Here is a 16,497-nt window from a genome sequence, read left to right on the forward strand (position 1 = left end):
TGCTGTAGCATTCAGGTGCCAGGGGCATCAGTTCTTACCAAAAACTATTTAAGGAATGTTTTGAAGTCTCCCATTTCTTTTTCTACCATGTATTCTATTTTTAGTTTCGTGAAGATCTATTACTTTATTCCAGTTCTAGAACTATTGATTGCTTTAATTTGATGCAGAACTTGTATTTGTTACAGAACTCTTGATGTCAGTTGCTTTCACTTCTGTAATTAAAAATGTAATTGCCATTAAATACCACTTCAGATTTGGGGATTGTGTTCCCAGTCAATAGCTTTTCTGACTCAAAAGCAGGATGCCCAATCTTAGAGTAATATTGCAATTCTGAGGCAGCAGCTGTAGTGAGCTTTACTTGGTAAACTAATGCTGAACTTCATAGGTAGCTAAGTTCAAAATATAAGCCAAAGTCGTAACTCGGTATCCACTTAACACAGATTTGAATAGCCTCTTGTCCATGCCTGACTTTTTGTCTGTGAATTTTTTTTTTTTTTTTTGAACCTAGAATTGTTTCTGAAATTCTAAAAGAATAGCTGAGCTGGAGCTACTGCCAAGAGGTTTTGTTAATCACATCTCAAACAAAGCATTCCTCAGATGATTTTGCCTCCGGGATTCAACTTCGAAGGCATTCTCAGGGGGAGCTGCGGTGCTGTCACAGCACTGTTGAGTCAACAGATGTAGAGCACTTGTTTGATGCATGGATGACTGATCCTCGATTACCACCTTTCACAAAACAAACGAAAACATCTGTTCTTTTATTTATATGTGAGCTTTCCAAGTAGGAGTGTACAATTTTCTTTTGTTTATTTTTGTTGTGTGTGTTCTTTTTCCCTCCTGACTCACTGAATCTTCATTGTATGGGAAGTGAAACTTTGAGCACTGAATGGGTTGGGTGGTTGCATCTCTATTCAGGATGTTTTACAGCATGGTGGTTGGTATTTTTTGGTACCTAAAAGTTTATTATCCCTTAGAAGATAGCTAAGCACAGAGTTTTAAATTAAATTCTATCCCAAAGATATGGCATTAAGATAATGGTATGATTATTTATTAGCCTATGTTTGGAGCAGACTTAGTTGTTCTGCTTTGGGAAGGAATTCTGGTTTATGAACCCAAAGGCTTCCGAAGTGTTTCCCTGCAGAGAGTTAGTAAATCTTCACAAATACAAAATTACTCAGTCCCTGCTCTCCTTTCTGGCATTTTCTGCTGGGCAGCTTGGCTTTGTTATACTGGCTCTCCTAGATCTCTGAATAGTCGCATAGAGACTGTGCATAATTTTAGAAGTCTTGAGAATTGAAATCAGAGCCCCTTAGCTGTAAAAAGGATCTGAGAGTTAGACCACAGAATGGCTTGGGTTGGAAGGGGCCTTAAAGCTCATCTAGTTCAACCCCCCTGCCATGGGGAGGGACACCTTCCACTAGAGCACCACCCTGAGTGCTGCAGCAATACAAATGCTTCTGTGCACCTACTTGTTCAGGCTCTGTTTTTGAGTATTGCTGAATAACTCCATTTAACTGTACTGTAAATATTATTTGTTTTCAAGCAGTTAACCATCTTGAAAACACATCAACATGACTTAGTAAGTATAACACTTGATGAATTTACAAATGAATCTTGGCATAAGGCAAATGCATTTTAACACTGTGGTTTGTATGCATGCTCCCTGCATATTTATTTTCAACTTCCAGTTGATTAGCTGCTTTGTCTTGTGTGCAGAAATGGCCTGTTTAATGCAGTAGGAAGTCGAGTAGAAGCCAGCATTTGTTAATAGATGCTTTGAACAGGCACAGTCAGACATTTTATATTATTCTAACTAAGCAGGAATTCTAATTTATTTCTAAAGATAGAAGTACAACAACCCAATTACCTAGTTTCCTCACAGAGTGTAATGAGTACAATTAGCATAAAATTGGTCTATAAATTTAATGGGCAATTTCTTGTGTGGACATTGAAAACACTAGTAGAAATGTGGCAAGCTATATTAGAGTCCATATAGTAACTTGCTCCCATTGGATGCTTCCTTGACAGAAGGCATTACTGTAAAATATCAATCAAATCTGTTCAGTACAAGGAGTTTCTAAAGTATTGGTTCCAACAGGCATGCCAATAGGTTTAAAAGTTCCTTCAATAAGAGAATTTTGTTGGCTGGGTTGGCAGTAGGGTTTTTTACCTTTTAAAGATGGTATTCTGACTACAAATTCAAACTTGTAGTATATGTGAGGTTGTGGCCAGTTCTGTGTGTGTAGCCTCATAGGAACAGCTGGATCAGTTGTTCTAAATGCAGAATATATACACAGCTGATAATAAAGGTAATAATATTTAATACTCTTGAAAGTGAAAGGGGTGCTGGAGTCTTGCAGCTGATGCAGAGGTTCTCAAATCATGATTCTGGCTGGTGCCAGCACTTGTGCAGTTGGTTGGATGTAACCAGCTGTGGGCCATTTCAGAAGTTCTAGATGATGGAACCCAAAGGATAATTTTGCCTCCCTTCTACAGCTGATTTGTTTGTCATGGGAAGTTCTCTATATGAATGTATTTTCATCTAGTATAGTAAACTGAGACATAGAATAAGTTGTGGTGACCTGCTGAGACTAAAGTGGTGAAAATTAATGCTGTGAGAGAGAACACATACTTAGAAGAACATGAAGTTTCTTCTGCTCTGTCTGTTCCCTAGAGAATGAATAAACAGACAAAAAACCCAACCTTGAGGTTTGAAGATTCGGACCAAGTTCTTCAAAGTATATTTTCATGATGGATTTTTGATTTCACCCTAGTGCAAGCTGACATTACTGGAAGGAGAGAGAAATGTAAAAGACTTTTCTCTAAAACAAACTTACCAATCATGAAAATGCTTTAATTCCTTCAGGAGTGCATCCATTTTAAAGGTACTTTTATTGCACTGTGCTGTTAAGTACAATGAATAAAATTATAGCTGCGACTGTGAAAATAGCAAGTTATTTCTTGTGCATTACAACAGCAACTCTCTTAGGGATTTATGCCCTACCACGCTTTTCCCTGTCTGATAATTTCATACAGCGCACTTGCCTGCCTTCCTCTTTTGCCTTATCACTGAGCAAATGAAATAGTGTGGAGGTTCTGGGCTGCTCTGGAGAGCTGGTGGGCCACTGTGTGTACTCTGTGACTAGCAGCCTGCCAAAAAAACCCCAGGCAGTGTGTTCAATTTACTTGGTTGTAGGGCCATTAAAAGATGTATCTTTACATTTCTAGGATTTAACTCAGAGCAATGTAAATTATTTTATTAAAATATATTAACACATAATTAACAATTCTGTTCCAGGTTAAACCCAAAGAATGTTAATCCTATGGGATTTCTAACTTTGGTTTATTCAATAAATAGTATTTTAAAGTAGGTATGAAGAAAATGGGGTTTTTTTAAGTTCCTGAACTCAATGTGAACCCCACAGCAAGGGGAGAAAAGCATGGAGCAGTCCATTGCTGGGCTCCCTCAAACTGAGCTGTACGCTGCTAAAATAGATGTTCTTATGGAGGAGAAGTGTTCTTAGGTCTTTTGTTCAGAGAGAGTCACAGAAAAGATAGGTCAAAGTTTTAAATAAATCTCTTGGGAGAGTGTATTCATATCTTACCTGGTAAATCAGTGCATCTCTCTTCACTAGTAGCTGAAGATTAAAGACCTGATTCTCTGATAAGAGTGTTTTGGCAGTAGAACTAATAAGTAAAGTATTTTGTCAGTCTGTGTAGGAATTTGGGTGGTTTTGACTTGGTATGTGAGAACCACCTCACTTAATCCTGATTATGGGAATAAAGTTATTCACAGGTAGTGCAGGAAGGGGCTGATTTTTGTGGCTGTGCTCACATGGGTAGCTGCTCCTGAGCCCCAGCAGTGTTTCAGGGCTGCCCTTACTTCTGGAGGCAAAAAATTTTTTAAAAAAATTTGAAAGTTCCCATCTCTGGAAATATGGTCAAGCTGGATGGGATTCTGAGCAACCTGATCTAGTTGGTGTCCCTGCTCATTGCAGGGAGGTTGGACTAGATGGACTTTAATAGGCCTTTAAACCCAAACCTGTGATTCTGCGATCTTACTAAAGTGGAAATTATAATGTATTTCTCCCATAAAATGCTTTGTGATTAACAAAATAGAACTAGATGTAAGCACAAAGCAAACCCCTGTTTCCCAAGAAGTTTCAGAAGTTAAAAATATACGTATGGGTAAATTTGGAAGTTATCTGCAAGGTCAGGTAAGTAGAGCAACACTATTGCTTGTAAAAATAATTGTGTTGATTTTTCTCTTCTGTGAATTTTTTTCAGCACAGGCTTTTACTGTCTATTGGAAGCAGAACACTTGTGCTCTGAAATGAATAATTAGCTGTTGAAGTAGGTCTGTACTGTGTCAGTACTGTCTTCCACTTGCCTGCTCTTATGTAACAGAAATTAAAACTAAAATGGGGAAAAGTTACTAAATCCTATACAGAGGTTTAACTTTTAAGAATGGGATTGTAATGTTAGGAAGATGCTGCTTGGGAAAGACACCTTTCCAACTAGTGTTCTCCTAGTAATCATGTTTTCAGCAGTGTTCTTGAAGAACTGAATTTCTGAGCAAACTTCATTTTAAAAAATGATAGTAATTAAAACTCTAATATGGTGCCATTAACTGACTATTTTTGCGGAATGGTACCATGAGAAGCAAATCACTTAACAGTAATAAGGACATTAAATTCAGCATGCTATGAACCATGTATGGTTTGTATTTTAGTAAAACATGCACATTTCATTTTTCATAATGTATTTTGCATAAATGCTGAATGTAATTACTCTTTTTTGTCTATATTTGCAGCTATTGTCACTTGTATTAAGCTGTTTTGCAACTTCTCCAGCTCTGTGGAATACAACTAACTGTATGTTGCTGTCTATAATCAACTGTTTTATTAAAAGGCATAATTATTTATTTAAAAAATTATTAAAATCCCTGTTCTGGTAGAGTTTACTCAGCAACACAATATAAACTGACCACAGCAGAATGAAGTCTATGATGGAAAGGAAATGTAATTTGCAAAGGTACAGCTCTAATAGAGGAATGTGTGTGATAGCCATGAAGACCTGCCTCTTTCACTGAGAACTGGAATAGTGAAGACAAGGGAAGGAAACTGAAGAAAGAAAGATAGCTTATAACCTAAATATTTAAATTCATACTCAAAACTAATGAGAGAGATATTACCAGCTCAAGATTTTAAAAAGTAAAGTATCATATTTTTCATTAACTTTCTGTAATAATTTAGATTGCATGTGTGTTTTTCCATTTCACCTTTTCATGCCCTGCCTTCCCCTTTATATACTGTAGACAACTCTGCTAGTTTTTCATTTCCAAGCTCAGTTACTCAGAGGTACTCAATTATGTATCACAATGGTGTCTTTCTTTCCATTTCCTGAATGACAGAGTGCGTATCATTTCTGCATTGATTCATATGTTAGGTTGCCACAAATGCTTAGGCTTTAAGACCTTGACATTAATTCCTTCTTCACAGCCATTTATGTCAGGAAGACTCAATTGTTTGAGCACTCCTGGAAAGTAAATGCAAGAAGTGCCCAGATATCATTAGATCAAATTCACTGAAAAATATAAGAAGGGAAGGGGTACAAAGTGAAGATATATGGCTGCAGATCTCGAGTGTGGTTAGACATGGAGATAAGCCTTGTAGCCTGCTTGAGCTCAGGTATTTTTATTGCTTCTGCAGAAATTAGTTGCATGTATAATCTGACAGCAGGTCACACAGCAGTTCGGCTGGACCAGGTCTGGAACTTTGACGTCCGGATTGCCAAGTTACTGCAGTTGGTGTTTTCCTTTGCTGCAGGCATTTGTTAGCATTTTTAAAAGCTGCTCTGAAAGGGAGCAAAGGGTATAGCTACAAACAGTGAAACTGTGGCCAATATGTAAATATGTTCTAAGTGGTCCAAGATCGTTGCAGGGATGGAAGTTTAGGCTCCTGAAGGAGCCTCTGCAAAGGAAAGGCAGAAGGCACAAAGAATTGAGGAACGAATCTTAATCGTACTTTCTGTCTGCTCCTTGTTGCTCAGGCTCTGAAGTGCCAAGGTTGCTAAGTGGCTTGAATGTTTCTGAGATGGTTTTTTTTTTCCCCAAGTGGAATAAAAGCAGTTCAGAGCAGCACATTTGTTATAGTTCTGTGTTCAGTGGGAACATAGAAGGACTTCTGAGAGCAAAACCCTTGTTTTGGAACCTGACTCAAGAAAGCATTTTTGCTTGCTCTTCTTGTTACCAAAAATAAAAAGCATTACTAAGCCAATGGTGTTTGCAGTTATGCCAGGGAAGCTGTATTGCTTCCATGTGATTGCACAGAATATTGACAGAGAACACTAGGAAAAGGACTTGGAAACACGGGGCCTTTGGAGAGGAGAGCTCAGAGGGTACCACAGGCTAGGCTAAAGCCTGAGATACCAGTTCACATAAGAGTCAGAGAATTTCAAATCTGAAAATGAAAAGCCTAAGTGTCAAAGGTAAAGGAATGGTAAAAGCAGCTTGTCAAGGGTGGAGTGGTCAGCAGCTGGATCCCCAATACACCGAAGAACTCAGGGTGACAAGCAGGAAAAGGGGTACTGTCAAAAGTATCTACTATGGTTTCAGGATCAGAGAGAGAAAGAGGAAAACAGATTTATAGAACAGCATGAAAGATAGGATTTAGCAACAGCTTTGCTAAAGGAGAAATAGGTTTGAGTGTTCTAATGATGGGAAAGAAGAACAAGTTTGAATGAGGGGAAAGGGATCTGACAAACTTGAAACTTTCTTTTTGTTAGTTAGCTGGAGGTGACAAGGCACACCTTCATTTCTGGTGCTAAAAATGGGAGCTTGGAGTACAGCCAGCAGATATTTAGATCACTCAAAAGCAGAAATGACTTCTGGAAATAACTGAGAATAGGTGATGTCATTTAGGTGAAAGAGAGAAAGTGCACCAAAAGAGGCTGCAGGAGAAGGAAATCTGTCTTTTTATCAGCTTACACAATCAGATTAAGTTTTAGGAGGAGAAGCAGTTATTGCTTCTCCTTTCTTCTTTGATGTTATATAGATTGATACATGCAGTCATTGAAAATATTTTAAAAGTTATTAAGATTAGGCCTTTGTCATCCTGGTCACTCAGACATGTCAAATTTCAGTGAAGGAAAGGAGAAAGTACATTGTAGATTGAAAAGGATTGGAAGTAGTAGAGCAACAGGAATTACTTTGCTATACAAAACACTGAAAAAGTTTTGGAGAGGTTGACTGGAACAGGTTCAGTGATGAAGGTGAGGGGCTGAAAATGAGACGAGTCAGTGTGGGGAGTGGTACAGGCTGCCTCCTACTCTATGTGAAATTCACGGTCAGCTCAGTATTTCTTGGCACTGTGAACAAGGTTGAGTTTTAATGCCTAGGAGGTGAGAGGAAAATAAATTTCCTCTCCTAGAGAGGATGAAAGCTGACTCCTGTGGCTGCTGCTACCTGCCAGGGAGTGAGTAAATCTGCAGCCGTTGTAGACAAGATGTCAGATGCAGTGCCATGGCAACTGCTCTGAGACCAAGCAAGTCTGCCTCTTCTTGCTTTCTCATGTCATACTTTTTCCATCCCATTGGTCTGAAAGGTTATTTATCTTCTCTCTCCCTCCCCCCCAGTAATTGCTTGCTTTGACAATAGTGCATAAAAATGAGGAAAGATGTCATCCAAATTGTTAAGGAAAGATAAGAACACAAGGATTAAATCACTTGAGAAGGCATCAACAATACTGATTGTTTTTAATGGACAGATGAGAAGGTATGTTTCTCTTTTCTGAATAAAACATTTTCCTCAGCACAATAGCAAAATAAAGTCTGTCAGTAGGATTGATTTAAGGATACAGATGAGGAAGTGCTTCAGGATATCCGTTTTATGTTGGCAGCTTCATACAATACAGTCCGTTAGTTTTTGAAGGCTCCAATGGAGTCGTGCTGGCTTAAAAGTTTCTCAGAGTTTTCATGCTGATTGTGTAAAACTTTTTGTGCCTGGGGTCTTCAGGAGCTCGATATCTGTCTTTGGGGCATCACCTCTTAGGGACATCCTTCAGAATACTGAAGAAGCCTTGGTGATTTCAGTGAAGACATTCAATCTTGATTTTGGAGCTCAAATGCCAGAGAAGCTATCACAGGCCTTATTTCCAATGGTTAATTATTCACTATTTTAAAAATGTGAACCTTACTTTCAGCCTTAAATCTGGAGTTTGCAGCTGTTGCATTGATTATGGATTGCTATATTAAGACTGTAGCCCTTCAGATTAAAAACATACCCAAGAGTGGATGGTGATCAAATTATGTTTTAACACACTTGGATGAAAATAAAGTAAATGTCTTTAGAACTGCTTATTCTTTAAATAGCATTTAATTGAACTAAGGACTGTATATTTAAGAGGGAAGATATTTTTACCCGTTGCCCCTCAATTTTTATGCTTTATTTCTTTCAGTTTTTTGAGGGAACTTGATGACTTTTTTCTAGAAGAGATTCATTTAGCTAAAGACAATTTTTTTTTTCTTTTACTGACTGTATATGATGGTACAGAGTAGATAACTTTTGATGCAAAGAATATTTATGTATGATGATTATATAAGTGAGAGGTATGGTTTCACAACCTGAGGATGTGAAAACCTGCTGTCCATCATTTTTAATTTGCATAAAGCTTCATAGCATGCTATTTTGTGAACTGATCACAGAATAAATCCTTTGATGACAGAATAACTGCATTCTCAGGACCAAATGTGGATTGATTTCACCAGTGTGAGAAAGAATATATACAGTACAGAAGTTCTTAGAGCAGCTTTCCAGTTCAAAAGCCCTTTGGTAATGGTGGACAGAAAAGTAGCAGTAGAACTAAGTGAGATTTTACACTTCTGCAGCACAGCTAAGCAATGAGCCAGACCTTAGTGTTTTAACATGCATAAAGTATTCTATGGTTTAATGAGATCTTGAGCTTTGGCTCTGAAGATTGGTAGTGCCCTGGTGAATAGCCCTTCAGACTTCAGGCACACAATGAAAATTTGCTTCCTCTTTCAATTATTCAACTTCTTGGATAGAATTTATTATTTCCCTAAATATAAGCAGCTGTCAAAATTCATTATATATTATAGTACCTCTTTTTGCTATTTTTAACTCCATCTCATTAAGTGGATTACATGGTTTCCTTTAGTAATTAAGTGCCGATTAAATATTATATTGAAAACATAAGAAATGACAATGACACTTTTTCAACTGCCATTATGGAATTTTTAAAGGCAAAAGAGCTACTCTGATGTTTTTTTCCAGAAATGTTGGTCAATAAAATAAATATATCTTGTCCTTGCTGATGTGATTGTAGAGTCAAAAATGTCAAGATGAAATGTGCTCTGTTCTTTCCCACTTAAATTCCATTCAAAGAGAATTCGTTTTTTGCCTATTTTATCCTTTCATTCTTTGGGTAATAATGACTTCCTTCCAAGATTTTTTTGGATATGGGTTATCTGGACACCAAGAAACCTAAATATTAGTAGAGTCAGGGAACAGAGAAAACATGTAAATCTAGTAGGGGCTTGCATATTAATTTGGTAAGTATTGACTTTATTTGATAATAAAATAGCATTTCTATTTCCACCAGCTACATAGAGTCAAATCCGTCCATGAAAATTACTTGTGAAAATTCTCCTGCATGTTTTAAAATTTGATCAAGACAAGCATTATGGACCCAAACCTTTCTTCATGTGTACTTACGGAGTCCCAAATCTAAATTCAACCTGTTTAACATCAATCAATTAAGCATCTCTATAGAAATAAGGGAGGGATTAGTTCATCCAGGGATTTCATTCCCACCTAAGACTTGGCATCACCCTTGAAAGCACCTCTCTGCTTTTACTGCCCACAAGGCAGTGCAAGGCAGCCACTCTCCAGCTCCAAGTGGCATATTAATACCTAAAGTTGGGGGAATATAAACTCCGTGGTCCCCACTGAGCTCAGTGTAGCCAAACTGCTCAGTGTAACTTGGTCCTGTATCTTTGGAGTTAAGCTCTGTGTTCACCTCCTGCTTTTCTTCAAGTTTGGTTCAGGTATGGCTTAAGTAAAAAGTAAGTGTATGTTGTTAATTATCTCATTCTGGATCCTAGAGAGATTTCTTTGGGTAATACTGTTGCTAATTCTAATTTATCTGATTTCAAACTAAGTCACCAATACATAATTTCTAAGAGCTAAATTCTGCTCCCCAGGTTGGGATGTAGTGACAATCAGCCCATTCTGTCACAAGTGCTCAAGTGAAGCTACAGCATTTTCTGGAAAAGAACAAAAAGCAGCCATCATACTACCCTTATGCACCTGAACAGCTGCATTAGACTTAGCCATTATCAAGTCCTTAATGATGGCAATTTATCAAATTAGCCTTAAAAGAATACATACCTTTTTCCAAATGCTGTTATCATCGGCATGCCCTATTTTGCCTGTCTTTATCAAATAGTAAAAAGCTTTCTTCAAAATAAAAAACTCCACTCACCTCCAAAAGGTGAAATGAGTTTGTATATTCTACATTTTCATTTTGTTTCATATGAATTGAAAAATATTAAAATGCACAAAAATATGTTTCCCTGATTAGCTTTAATCTGATTTCTTGCTAAAAGTGATTATTGCACACACAGTCCCACTCAGATTTGTCATGACAAAATAGCCACAGTTTAGCATGGGAGGTGGAAAGTGGCTGAATTTGAGGTCATACGTGAAGAGTTAGATATTTCAGCAGGAAAGAATTCTGTCTAAATAACAAGGTCAGGTTACCTCTGCTAGAACCAGCCAAACCAGCAATCTGGAATGTTTATTGCAGTGCATTGGTATATATGGAAGATGGTACTTTTTATGAAAACGTGAAATAGTGTTCCAAAGTACTATCACTGAAAATACATTCCCTGCTCTTCCCAGCTGATGCTAGTATCTCTGAAAGTGCTCACCAAGTAGAAAATTAATGAATATATGTATATATATGTGTGTGTGTATGATTTATATATAGATCTTTTGAGAGGGCAAGCCTTAGGCACCAGAAACTACTTACATCTTTGTTATTTTGTACAGCCTTGCAGACTATGCTGACCTACTAAGTCAGAATTGTTCCTTCTTTTCTGACAGTGGGGATAGAAAGAAAAGAGACTCACCTTCTGGTTGAATTGCTTTTCCTACAGCACTGAAGTAGGAAGGAATTTTCTCCTAGTTTGATGCTGTCTGGCAGCCTCAGTTCCCCTTTTACTGGAGACCTAGAACCTACTTTGATTCCATATTTGCAGCCTATTATCTTTCTTTCATATTTCTGGGTTTTATAACTATTGCAATATTGGATCTTAGGATCTAGATCAAAATGTTATTATTCTGGGCACAGTGAAAACAAGTACAAAAACCAGCTTCCACCCTGAGAAGTCTTAAAATACAATCTGCTCTTCTGCAAGCTTTAAATTCTGTAGGCTGTGTCTGTGTTAGCAAATGGTGTGGAGCAGTGGATGTGGACGTGCAGGTACTCACTGTGTGGGTTTTGAAGGGGTGAGGGGTGGCTTTTCATCAGACTAGTGAAGGTCTCATTCTGTGAACTAAATGCCCATGGTGCCCTACCAATTTAGTTTCACCTTAAGCTAGTCGAGTTAGTGCACATCAAAACAGGTCCATAGTGTGAACCAAATCACATAAATGGGGACAGTAAGATTTGCTTTGGAAAGTACATTCTTGAGCACAAGGAGCAAACCTAGGACTTTTTGTGTAAAACTTGCTGTTGTAGTAGCGCAAACGTGATTGGTGTCCAGGACATACACATGCTGACTGCCTAAGGAATCCATGTATCTAAATGGATCCAGTTGAAAGCAGTGGCTTAATATCTTCTGGTAATGCCTGGTTTCTGTGATTTTCTGTGCCCAAAACACAGGCCCTAATGACTTACACACACAACACTCACAGGTTTTTTGTGTGTGACAGTGCCTGCCTTGAGCACAACTCAAGAAACCCTGTTAGAGCAGAGGGCTGAAACATATCCCCATAAACACCCAAACCACTTTTGCCTTTTGTGTTGCTCCCGTTTTGCCCCAGACCCCCAGATAATTTTAACAAAAAAAAAAAAAATCTGAGTTTCCCCCAAACCTTCTGTTACCCAACAGTTTAGTGCTTAAATGCTCAACTTTTGTCCATCTTCAATCTTTCTAATCCAACAGCAGTTGTTAAAAAACTGTAAGACCTGAAACTGAGATGAAAAAAGAGCAGTATATAGTGACCCAGAGATAACAAACAAGCCAGCTTATGCTAAACATAATGAAACTGCATAAACATGTTGGGTAACTAGAATAAACATGCACAAGGAAATATTTCCAATATTCTTTTCTCTTCTTAGTAATTATTGGATGGATCAGTAAAAAAAGAACAGTAGCTGGAAAAATTCAGTGCCAGGGCTTACATTGGAAATTATCAAGAATTCACCTGTCATGTGGTTGCAGATATAAGGCCAACAATAAATAAGAAATAATGGTCTTATTTACCAAAACATAGAGTTTCTGTTAGCTCTGTATGTTTGTGTTAGCTCTGTATTTGCTATTGCTGCACTAAGGACACTATTTCAAGACTGTTGGTTTGCAAAGTAAGATACTTTAATTTTACCATCACTCATGTAAACTGGATGTTCTACTGATGATGCTTTAAGGATAAAATTATCTCTGGCAAAAACAGAATAATATAAGAAAACTCAAATTGATTATATTAACTTCAAATGGTGAAATATGGTTTCAGCCATTACAAACAGAATTTCTTATGAAGCTCACTATGCTTCAGAAACAGAGTTAAAAGTAAAAATTTATGACTTAAAGTACAACATGGCTACTTTTTTTTTTTTTTTTGAAGTACAGCATAGTCTTGGGAATTAGGGAAACTTTGAGTTGGTGCTTCAGTATCACGGCTAGCAATGCTCTTACCCCTACCCACCTGCAGAACGGAGCTTGGCACCATTTCCCACAGGAAGCTTAGTCAGCTCTGTTAAATAAATTGCAATAGTATGGTTTTAAGTTGTATGACAAAACTTAACACCTACTCTTGCAGTTAATGTAGGGTACAGTCATTTTGAAAGAATAAAGTATTTGGGGAACCCGTAACTCAAAGGGCTGAGCTGGTTTTGCTTGTAACATCAGAGAAGCAGCAGAGGTCTCGTGAGCTATGGCTCTGTTGGCTCAGCTTGGTGTCTGAGAAGGCTTAAAAGTAGTTCTCTCATGCTCTGCAAGACTAAATAGGGTATAAATATAATCAAATATGAAGCCATTAAAGCTGCAAAACTGTGCAGTCAGGTTTGTTTCTTGGCTTAAAGCACTAGTGCACAGTTGAAATTTGAGATGCAAGGCTACAGTGGCACAAAATGCAGCAAGTTATGTCTGATGGAACCTCTGCATGGTGGGTTGTTTGGTTTGGTTTGGGGGTTTTTTTGGTTGGGTTTTTTTTGGGTTGGTTTGTTTGGTTGGTTTGGTTTGGGTTTGGGTTTTTTTTATGGAATATGTCAACTACTGAAACTAGAAATGTTTTTCAGGAATAGGGATACCTATTTGATTTCGTAAGGATTTCACAGGCACACATTGGAAATTCTGATGAAGAATTGGAAGAGATTGGATTGGCTTGTGGCTTTCATTTTAAAAAAATCAACAAAAATAACAAAAAACCACCCACCTCAAAACCTTAAGTTTTGTATGGAATTTAGAATAAAAATGGTCTTGATCACAATATCTTTAATATTTCCAGTATAGGCTACTGAGAACTGGACACAGTCCAGTGAACTCAATGGCTCAGAAATGCAGATAATCACAAAATCATAAGGGCTGGGAGCCCACAAATCAAGCCAATGGAAACGGATGTAGAGTCTGGGATATGCCATTTTTGCTGTGTGTTCCAAGATTTTTGGTAGGTACAATCTGGAATAAAAAGCATTAATGATAATTGAGATTAGAAAGATAGAAATCTACAGCAGATCCTGCAGATATTCTAGTGAAGCTCCTTCCGTGTACCCAAGGAAATAGTACTGTACCATATTCAAAATAGAGATAATTCTTAGAGATAATTCTAGATATTATTATTGTATCAGACATTATTATTTTGACTGAATTAATGTCCATTTTATGTATTAATGTATTTTTTGGTAAGGAATATACGATTCTTCAGAGCCTTTAAAATGAACGAAGGGGAAGTATAAGTGCATAGTTCATGGACAATTTACAGCCCACCATTCCACACAAGAGGGAAAGTTCAGAGAAAAAAAAAGCAATTACCTGTACAATTTAAAAGAAGTTGCTGTGATGTTAAATAAGGAAGAAATAGAACTTCTCTTCCACAGTTTCCTCTGAAATGTCAGTTAAGTCTAAAGGAAAACCATGCTAAAGCACTGGAGAGACTTTTGACCAAGGCGGTGGAGGTTTCACAGTTGGGAGTGTCAATTTCTAAATATAACTGCATTGTCGCACACTGTTTATTGCAAAGCTGTAACAAACTGCCATCCTAACAATCTCTTATTGTACAATTGCACTACAGAACGCCTTGCTGGTCATGTATTTTTAAATCTTGTCTACTGTAAAACTACAGGAAATACTGCAAAGGAACATTATAGAAAAAATAAATGTTATTTTTCAGGTTCTCTGCAGGAGACTGGAGCATGCTGCCAGGCAGAAATTTCAAAAGCAGACTTGCTGTCTGAGATGCCATGGGAGCATGGAGCAGCTGAGCAACAGAGAATTACTGTTATATAAGCCTTCTATTTCCTGGCTGAACAAGACAGGTCTCTTGTAGAAACTGAAGCCACGAACTAACATGAATCCCTAATATGTGTGACAAAGCGTAGCAGCGAAGTGGGAAAAGGCATCCAGGTGTCAGAGCTCTGCAGGATGCACCCCAGAGCTGTTCCAGGTGTCTGTCTCTGGGGTGCATCAGATGAAACGTAGGTGAGTGAAATTGTTCTACTGATAAAAAACTTTCACACAGGAAGCAGAATGGGCAGATCTGGTTTGTAGGGACAAGGGAAGGGGTAAATGGTGCTGGGCCAACGTGTTCCTTCTCTCCAGCTGGTGCCTTCCATGGCAGTTTTTATCAACTCTTTTGCAGTGGAATGCAGTCACTAAACTGTGCCACGTGTGGTATCTTGCTCCTTTGAAGTTCATACTTCAAGGGGAAGAGCAAAGAAAGATCCTGCCAGAGTATTCGAGTGGATTCAGTTCAGCCTTCTTTGTATCTTAAGAAGGAAGGAAAAAAGGCAAAGTAAGTGGAGAGGGAAAAGAAATTCTTGCTCAGTCCAGGACTGGGTAAAGTTGATGCAAATCTTGGTTTGATTAGCATGTATAGGAGTAATTTACAGTCATTTATCTGCTTTTTCCCTAGTGCTTTTGTCCTAAACTTCTTATTTTGCACTTCAAAATAAGGCAGTTATCAGCTGCTTTCTGTTATCCTCTGAGGGGAGCATTCTGCAGCTGCTCAATTGCACTCAGAACAGTGGAGAATGATCACCATGATTTACAAGGAGGCTTCAGGTCAATACCCTGCTGAGGAAGTGAAGGAGCAGGGGCTGATCAGACAAAGATAACTGCTTCTGCCTGGAAGTTAAACGGCTGCCCTTGAGGGGAGACCACATAGGGACTGCAGGTTCAATCGCTCCAGCGAAGTGGTAATCACTAGATGGGTCATTTACCTAAGGAGGCTGGAGATAGCAATAACTATTCATTACTGCAGAGCTATCAAAATGATGGCTCTCTTTTTTCCCTTATTTTCTTGGGCTTCTCTTCCCTGAGCATATAGAGAGCAAAACAGGAAAGTCATTATATTAGACAGCTCTTAAGTAAGATGTAACAATGAGCTTGGTTATAAATAGTATTTATAAATGGTACTGAAGAAGAATAAAATCCAGAGAGGACAGTCTACTGCTATTAACACAAATTATTTCCAGTCGTAGGTTTGTGAAGTTCTTAGTCCAAATGAACTGAACTTCTTACTTTGAAGAGAGTAATGTCACAAGAGATTGACAGTCTTCCCTGTCGGGAGTAAAAGGAGAAAGAAAGATGGGCATTCAAATTGGTGTCATGCAAAGAAGGGTAGACTCATGCCAAAAAAATCTTTGTTCAAACTGCCTGGGGCACTACGTGTCTAAAGAGTCTAAACATGTTATTCAAAGCTGCATGGCTGAAGAGCATAGGTTATAGAGGCCATACTGCTGATACCCATTAAAGGGAGAGCTGTTCTGGTGCTGATAAAATTGATCTGTTGGCTTAGACATTTAGCTGGGATGCAGAAGACTTGTATTCTATTTCAGGATTTATAAAGACAGCCCATGCTCCCTGGACAGTTAGTCATCCAACTTCTTCTGTGGTTCCTCTGTGAGAAATTGGTGTAATTATTCTCTTGCTCATGGTCATGTGCTGGTAACCAACAGAAAAGATGACTGCCATGGTGCTTTAACTCCATGCTCCCACTGCTAAAAGTTCAGAGAAACAAGGATGAATGTGTTTTTT

This window comes from Coloeus monedula (assembly GCF_965178545.1).
Source record: "Coloeus monedula genome assembly, chromosome: 2".
NCBI classification, from domain to species: domain Eukaryota; kingdom Metazoa; phylum Chordata; class Aves; order Passeriformes; family Corvidae; genus Coloeus; species Coloeus monedula.